Source organism: Wolffia australiana, chromosome 16 (genome assembly GCF_029677425.1).
Source record: "Wolffia australiana isolate 7733 chromosome 16, ASM2967742v1".
NCBI lineage: Eukaryota > Viridiplantae > Streptophyta > Magnoliopsida > Alismatales > Araceae > Wolffia > Wolffia australiana.
Genome location: NC_135850.1, coordinates 7358632 through 7367861, shown reverse-complemented (window position 1 = coordinate 7367861; position 9230 = coordinate 7358632). Strand labels below are relative to the sequence as shown.

Sequence of the window (9230 nt, the reverse complement as noted above, 5' to 3'; positions counted from 1 at the left end):
GGTAAGCTACGTGTCTGGTGCACGGAAAACAGCCTTCGGTCCACCAACCTTACTCATGGCAACCTTCCGGCCGCCCAACAACCTATAACGCTAGTAACTATTCCCACTAGGGCTAGGAAGTAAGCCCCACAACCCAAAGCGGCGAAGAACAAATAGAATTTGCTACAAAAGCCGGCTAACGGGGGTATTCCTGCGTATGAGAACATCGTAATGGAGAAGGTCATAGCCGAAATAGGATTCGTTTTGGCTAGAGCACCCAAATCCTCTATATATTTGACACGGGTTTGCCGTAATGCTGGAACTATGGCGAATGCATCTACCGTCATTGATGCATAAATAAAGATACCAATTAGTGGTGATTGAATTCCCTCTATGGTTCCACATGATAAACCAGTACGAATATAACCTACATGTCCAATCGAACTATGACCTAGAGGTCTTTTGACTTTCGTTTGGGCCATGGCAGCCAGTGCTCCTAAGATCATAGAAGCAATGCTACTGAAAAAGAAGATTTGTTGCAATGTACCTCCATAGGAACCAGCAATAGAAACACGTGACATATTTGCAGAAATAGAGATTTTAGGCGCAATAGAAAGGAATGTTGTAACCGGGGTGGGTGAACCCTCATAGATATCAGGTGCCCACATATATAGAGTCAAAAGAGATATGGAGTCCGATGGAGAGGGGGGTTTTCTTCGGGGCTCGAGAGATGGAATAGATAGGGCCCAAAAAGTGGTTAATTCACCGCTGGGGAATTCACACAAAAGGGGAACCATTTTTTGGTTCCTAAGGAACGATGAAAAGAAAAAGTGCTCTCTGAACCGAACGAGAAAGTTGTTTTCCATCAGACGACTGTTCCCGTAACTCTACTCTCGACCTGGATTATATATCCAAAAAGGTCCGTCCGCTCTCGGCCATTCCACACGTTGCCTAGCAGAGGTTTTGAGGTCACGAAGAACTGAAGTAGATTCTATCTTTTTTTTTGTAGTAGATGCCGAACCTGCTGCTCAGTAGACGGGCGCAGCAGCTACATGGACCCCTTTCCTTTCTGTTGTTGCCAGCGCTTTTCCGGGCCAAGCCGGAATTCTTTAAAAAAGGCGCGAAACGGTGAAGATGAAGATGAAGACGAGCGGGAGCAGAAGCGAGGAATTTATGAGCAGAAGCGACGGAGCGAAATCGAAGAACGTTAAAAAGTCAAAGAAACGTTATGAAATAAATGAAGTAAATCATGATGCCAGGTGATGCTAATCAGTTCTGAAAGAAACGAAGTAAAGAACTGAATGAAATAAACCCGGAAATGGAATTATTATCAGAACCTTTTCAGTGGGTAAGTAAGGTAGGCATACGAACCACCGCAATGCCTTAGTCAGCGCGCCTTAGTTTATTTGTAACAAAGAAGTAGGTTAGGCTGAATGGAAAAAAGGAAAGGGACAAGGCGCGCCGCTGGCGCGAAGGCTGCTGGTTCGGGTAGGGTACGGTACTAAAGGTCCTCGGACTTCCAGGCGGTTTTTCTGGCAGCAGTTCACCGTTGGATCTCGCCAATACAGCCTCCTATAGTTTTCGTTACCGAGATATCTTTGATTTTTTTCCCAGGGATTTCTTGGGTAATCAGCTCCCTAGCAAACAGTCAAACTTTCTGTATTTATTCTTCTTTTTATTCTTTGACTTCGCTCCGTCGCTCCCGCTCGTAAACTCGCGCCTTGTCGCATTTCTTTCTTTCCTCGTGGGCAGGAAGCACACCAGCTGCGTGCGTTGCGTGATTCCACTGTGTTTTATGCATTTGACTGGGTGGACAGTTGACCGGAAGATAACTTAGATTCGCCCGGCCAACTGGCGGGCGGCGTGCTTATCTTGTGTGACAACACTTCAGAGCGAGTGGCTCTTCTAGTCGGGCAGCTATGTGACTTCCAGAAAAAGCGGTGCTTTTGTGTAACATGCTATGGTCTCAACGCCCTTACGAGGTAGCGATGAGTTTCATGCGCTCTAAGCCCAGCCCGCGCGCAGTTAGGAAGATTGGCCGCAATCTGAGCGGTACCACCCATCCTACCCTACCATCTATAGGCAGCCGTCCGTCCTACAGCCGTCCGAAGAGGAACTGCAGTGATCTTGAATAGGAACCCTACAGCGATAGATAGAATCCCCATAAAAATACCACTAGATCGAGCACCAGTGATTTCGTATCCGGTCAAAATCTTGGCTAATTGATCAAAGTGGGTAGCTCCAGTAGACCCATAGATCATGGAACAAATAGGGTGGGTAGGCCCAAAGACCATACTAAACAAGACGCGAACCCCCCTCGTTACCGTACGTGCGACTCTGACCGCATACGGCTCGCACAAAGACTCCTAAATCCATCCCGTTCTTCAGCTTTTCCTCTCCAATCCTCAATAAAACTTGCATTCCCCAGCTTCAAAACTACATGTACCGCGCGCACACTACGGCTTTTTTGAGGGTGGTCGCTTCATTCGCCTATTGTACGTATCTATCGGCTTGGCTTCGTCCCAAACCAAGGAGGAAGCGGGCGCGTGCATGTAGGAATGCCGGCTACAGAGACTACAAGCCGACGCCAGAAGCAAGTCGCTTCTATTCTCGGTGGGATTGGATATCGATGGTCATAAATAACAACCTCTCTAACAACATATGAAACTATTTCACTTCACGGCCACAAAAAAGAGCTTCTTTCTTCTCGTCTACAACAAGTGGGAGAGGCAGGATTCGAACCTACGTAGAAAACCTTCAACAGATTTACAGTCTGTCACTTTTGACCGCTCGGCCACTCTCCCCTTCCCGGGCTGAGGCCCACGGTTTCTGAATAAGAAGGCGCTTAAGAGCGTTTAGGCGCGAGTGAGAAAGAGCGGAGCGAGGAGCGTTTTGAAAAAAAAAGAAATCTTCTTCTTCTTCAAAAGAAAGAAAGAAGTTTTCCGAAGCAAGGCGCGGAAGCGATGAATATATGAGGCGCGAGGAGCGTGAAGATGAAGATGAAGACGAGCGAGCGATAATGAAAGGTTCTGAAATGACTTTGGTTGCGGATAAATGAAACGAAGTCAAAGAAATAAACGTTATCCTTATCCAACGTTCTGCAAGAAATTGAAGGTAAGCGGTTAGCTTACTAGCGTTCCGGGAGAATAACGTTAGTCAGTTCATTCATAACTCGTAAAGCAAAGGCGTGAGTGAGCGGGGGCGACGGAGCGGGAGCAAAAGAAGTCAATGAAGGTTCAGATGCTAAGAAGTCAGATTCATATTCATCAACGATTCATCAACGCGTGACGGCGCTTAGCGCTTAGGAGCGAAGATGAATCAACGTTCTGAGGCGCGACGCGCGAGGCGCGGAAGCGATGAATATGAGGATTCAGACGCGAGTGAGCGAGCAATTACGAGCGTCAAAGAAAAGAAAGAAAAGAAGAACGATAAGTAAAGTCAAGTAAAATAACTACGACAGTTCTTGAAGAACGATAACTGCTCCTGCTCGTAAACTCGCTTCGCTCCCTTAGTCTCCCGCTCGCTCGTCTTCATCTTCACGCTCGTCTTCATCTTAATTTTCACCGCTTCTGCACCTTCGTTCTTTTTAATACTGAAAAAAGGTTCTGCTCGTAAACTTGCCCCTAAGAACGTTATGAAATAAATAAAGTGACGAAGTAAAGGTTATGTTTTTTTTAACATAAAGAAGTCGCTTCTAGCGAAGCAGCGAGTTAATAAATAAGCAAGTGAATGAACGAGCCAGCGAGCTGCGAGTGAAGTGCAAGACTCGTAAGGCGCGCAGCGCGCAGTGGATAAATCCATCAATATCAACTAGTCGTGACCATGTTTTCTTTCTTCTACTGACACTGAGCGAGCAGCAAGCGTAGGCTACGAAGTCATTTTGGGATGGGCGCGCTAGCGCGCGTACTCTTCTGCTATCAATGATACTAAAAAAAATAAAAAATGAAGTGTGTTTCGAAGAGATCGAGACGCTGTACTGTATTCTTTACAAATTCCATACATACTAAGATGAAGGCGCGGAAGCGGTGAATATATTAAGATTCAGGCGCGAGTGAGCGGGCGCGACATTAGGAGCGTTTACGAGCAGAAGGTTACGCAGTAAATGAAAAGGACGTTCTTTCTTCAATTTTATCAATGATATCCTTCGTAAACTCGCGCCTTGGATAAGCTTCTTTTATGTTATTAACCTGTGAAACTCTTGAATTTAATGGAAGTGCATTCTTATTCTTAGCAAATAGCATTTCCTATTGATTTGTCCCCGGACGGACCTATGTTGATTCTGAATTATCCGTCGCTACGCTGCTCCCAAGGACTAGCAGAATCGAAATAGCGAAATTCTTGGGTCATCTCAATTGGTTCAGAAACAACACGTTTCTCTGGATCATCATAGCGTACTTCCACATATCCACTAAGAGGAAAGTCTTTTCGTAATGGATGACCCTCGAAACCATAATCTGTTGATATACGGCGTAGATCTGGATGATTGATGGAAGAAACACCAGACATATCCCATACTTCTCGCTCCCACCAGCCGGCGGATGGAAATGGACTGACTATCGGAGATATTCGTGTTACTTCGTCCGCACTTGTTTGTACACGAATGCGTGAGTTATACCGAGTACTCAGTAAATTATGGACCACTTCAAATCTTCGTTTTCAAGAGGGATGATCAACTCCGCAAATATCGATCGAAACTTGAACCCGTGTATAGGTATGAAATTTGAGAAAGAACAACAATTTAAATGGGTAGTCCGTATTCGTATCAGATCTATTCCCATGTTCCGATCTTTCCATTTTATGTACCTATTTCTTGGGTAAAGTCTCCCAACTATATTTGAAAATGGATTGGTTATCCATAAAGAAAGCTTGATTTTTGTTCCGCTTCTTGCTCTTAAAATTCAGAAAGACTTGTCGTAAATCGCCGATTGGGTTGATACCAAGAAAGGCATGGGAGTAGGTAGTAACTTGATATCAATGTGTTTTGATTTCTCTAAGTCGATACGATAAATGAAAACATAATGGTTGAATGAATTCATAGTAGAATTTTAGCTGTCTTTCAATTCCATTGATGAATCTTAGGTTTGTGAACATAACCTTTCATTCTGATTCATCTTTGACTTCCGCTCGCTCGTCTTCATCTTAATCTTCACGCTCCTTGTGCCTCATATATTCACCGCTTCTGCGCATGCTCATAAATTCCTCACTTCTTCGCTCCCGCTCCTCTTCGTCTTCACGCTCGTCGCGCCTTCTGATTAATTTTAGTTATCTTTCTAAGAGATCAGAAACCTTCGTAAGTAGAACCTACAACTCTCTTTACTGAGTGAGACTCTATCTAGATCTAACGCCAAAGAGCCTTCTTCTAACTAGGAGAGTCACTACCGGAAGCTTCTTTGGCCATGATTTGATTCTTCATAGCATGCTATAAATTCTACTACCATAGGCCAGGATACTTTACATTTGTAATTTATATTTTTCTAGGATATAGCTCTTGCTAACAGTGACATGAAGTGATTTCCACAATCAGAACCCAAGGATTTTCAGTTATATGATTTCTTTTTTATGAGTATTGGTCCTTCTGTTATGTGAAGATATCATAATAACTCTCTATGATGATTTCCAATGGTCCATACCTGGATTACTCAAATATTGACCAAGTATACCAAAATATATGGAAAATCTGGGATGTCTAAAAACTTATGCATACATAATACTTTCAATTGCTTCACTTACCGTACAAAATTATTTACTGTGCACTGTTTGAGACTAAAATCACTGCCTATAGCAATGCCATATCTATAGGTTTAGAGTCCATTTTAAATATCTTAAAGACTTTTAAAATTTGTTATTTTTGTGACTAACCTGAAATATTTTGAGGAAGTTCATAATATATATATATATACACATATATATTATGAACGATATATAAGACACTTCATAGTTGGTTTGTATCCTTGTTTGACCATGGTACTTCTCCTCAGTGCACCTTGCTATATTTTCTACACATGAATGCTGTAAAATTATTTCATGACCCAAGGGAGGTAGTGATTTGATAAAGCTGTGATACGATTAAAGACAAGATTGTTGAAGATTATAGATGGATTTCTTTAGCTTGCATACCATAGACTTTAGACTATAATACCTAAAATTTATAGCTGCTATATTTATTTTCTCTCACCCATGTCTTTATTGAGAAAAAAATTTTGGACATCCATATAGTGCAGCTCAAGAGCAAATATGTTGTAATAGTCATTATAATTACAGATTCTTTCGATGAAATTAGAGAGAAGATATCACTATGATTTATGCCTTCTCACCAAGCAAATCATTTACGACAACAAAGGCTTTGCATCTTACATATTATTCTTTGAACCGTAGTGGTTTTAAATATCTAATTACTTTTAATGGGCTTTGGTCCTTTATGTAAGTGGATAACATCCAACATATTATAATCTGTGATGGGTTTGATCTTTTTGTTCATAGCATCTATCGATTTACAAATTATAATTACAGGAATTGGCTTAGATTTATAGGGTCATCTTACTTGGTCTCAAAATTGGCCTCACATTCTTTGAGAAATACAATGCAATAGTTTGAAAGTACACACTTTGTTTTCTTGGTAGATATACTTAAAGTCTCTTGTATTTGAAGTTTGATAATTTTTAATCTAGACTACGGGATGAAAGATCATTGTCTTCAACTGAAGCACATTTTTGGAAGCCTAAATAAAGAAAAAATCAAATTCATTCTTATCAAAATGACTAGAGTGGTATTTTCTAATTCTTCCTTAGAGCAAATATCGTGAACTTTATCACCTCCAATAAACTCTAAATTTTTAAGGAAATGAGAAACTTTTCTCTAAAATGGCTTTAGCGGAAAGGCTATAATTTTGAAACCTCATAAAATTTCAGAATGGCGTACAAAGTTAAAACTGATGGAGTTTGAATCAAGTTTTTTCTTGTCGGGGTTGGCCATCGATTGATTTCTTGAAATCATTTTTCAAGCAGTAGAAGATGAACAATAAATACAAAGTATGATCATGTCAGCTTGTGTGGAACAAATTTCCATCCTTGATATGCTGCATGGAAGACTTTTATTAAGCTATTCGTGTATCCGATCTCTAGATGTATATTCTTGATAACATGCAAATAAGCATGATAATTCATGTTTCATTCATGCATTTTATAGCATAATTAAGCCAATGTTATCATGAATTTTATGTAATTTTTACAAAAAATACATATGTTTACTAAATAGTTATTCTTGCATTAAATTCAGTATATTTTTATTTTTATAATGATTTAACGGGACAGTGTATCTAAAAGAGTTAATTTGGTGAAAATTTTATCCAAATAGGAATTTTAGATAAATAGATATTTAATTTTGAATTTTAGAGAATTTTTATAGGTTAAAAAATGATAAAATCAAGGCCCACTAAGGAGGGATGGTTTGGAACAACTGGTGGCTCTGTTTTCTTGTGTAACAAATCAAGTTCGTGCCCTATGAGGATGGAGATGTGGCATGTTCTGGTGGCTCCTTATTTTGGTAGAAATACTCAAACAAATGATTGGCTAGAAATGCTCGAAATTCAAATGACCATAACTGCTGATCCCATGGTAGTTTTGGCTGAAATTTTTATGAGAGATCCACCCCTTATTCTCTTTCCATAACCTAGGGCTGAGCCTATAAATAGATCTCAAAATTAGGATATTCTTGTACTTCATTTTGCCTTTCTCCATGTGGAAGACCTTGAGAAACATAGGTGTATTAGTGCCAATTTAAGATTTTACCTCTTCCAAAAGTGAGTTTCTTCCCTCCCTTGATCTATCTTTGCGTCTATTGCTACACACCAAGGTACCAGGCACAATAAACGGGTCCATAAAGGGAGATTAGTGCGTTGGAGAATCACCAAAGAGATCAGTCCAAAACATTTAATTGGGAGTTTTATTCCATTTCCCATCTTTCTATCCATTCCACATTCTCATATCACTTCACTCGCTATTATAAGTTATTAAACTCTATGAGTAGGGATTAATAGCTTTTAACATCCATTCCTAATTAGGGTTTTCATAGGAAACCCCTAATTAGGGTTTCTTCATCACATCCATTCATTCCTTTCATTCCACATTCTCATATCCTCATTCCATGATTTTAATATCATCCTAATCGATGTTATAAGTTCATAATTCTTATGAGTAAAAATTAAGAATTTATACGTATAAATTATTTAAATTAAATGATCATAAAACATTAGTTAACTCTTCTTTCATACTCTTTACACCTAATCCACTTTCTAAAAAATTAATTTTCTTTAAATAATAACTCAGCCTTCTATGTGGTTTGACCCCTAACTCACCAATTTACATCAGTAATAAGTGAATTAGGGTTAATTACAAATTTTGTTGCATAAGTCTCCAAATTACGCATCTACTAGGTTAACCACCTTATTTTTGACTTATCAATCCTCGTGCTCTACAAGATACACATTATTAAAATACACTCCCATGGAACCTTAGTGTCATCAATTACCTTACATGTATGCACCTAACATACCATTCAATTATTTCCATGGTCATTTATACAATGTATTTATTGATACAATACTTATAAATTGTGAAAATATATGTGGCCAACATGCCATTCACACATTACACATTGCACCAAAAAATGTCAAACACTAAACACAATATGATGTTGTAAAATGGTGCGTGTAGTTCAAGAAATTAACGAGAAAAGTACGTTGGTCGTCGGTTGATCCGAGACATAAGCAATTGGTCAACACCAGACAAGTTATGACATGGTCAAACTCCCAATGATCCACGTAATAAGCTCGAAGGGAAGACGTAGCGGGAGATGATCTTTGTCCAGGAAATCCACATCGTCGACGTGAACGAGCAGATCCAATACTGAAAAGAGAATTTTCTAACACGACGATGGTGTCGAAATCTTTTATCAACGAACGGAGGCTCACATAGCAGAGGAGCAATATAAGTCCGACATTGAAGAAGGTAGCGATACTGTAAGTGGGAGAGAGGAAAATAACCTACGAGTTCAAGAAGCGCCATCGATAGTTGAATTGTCATTGGCGGCAACAAAAGACCAATTCATGGCACAAAACATCAATAGCGCTACTCTATAGTGATTGGCCAATATGGAGGATCGAAGAAACACCCAAGAAAGAGTCTTTATCTTGGTCGGGATAGGCAAGCCGAGATATGCAGAAGAATGAGTCAACAAAGACGTTTCAATGTTGT

At 39.9% G+C, this 9230-nt stretch overlaps 1 pseudogene; it reads right to left on the bottom strand.

Moving 5' to 3' along the window:
• Window positions 1-1007: 1007 nt before the first annotated feature.
• LOC144713500 (uncharacterized) lies at window positions 1008-3531 on the bottom strand (annotated as a pseudogene).
• Between the last annotated feature and the right edge of the window lie 5699 nt (window positions 3532-9230).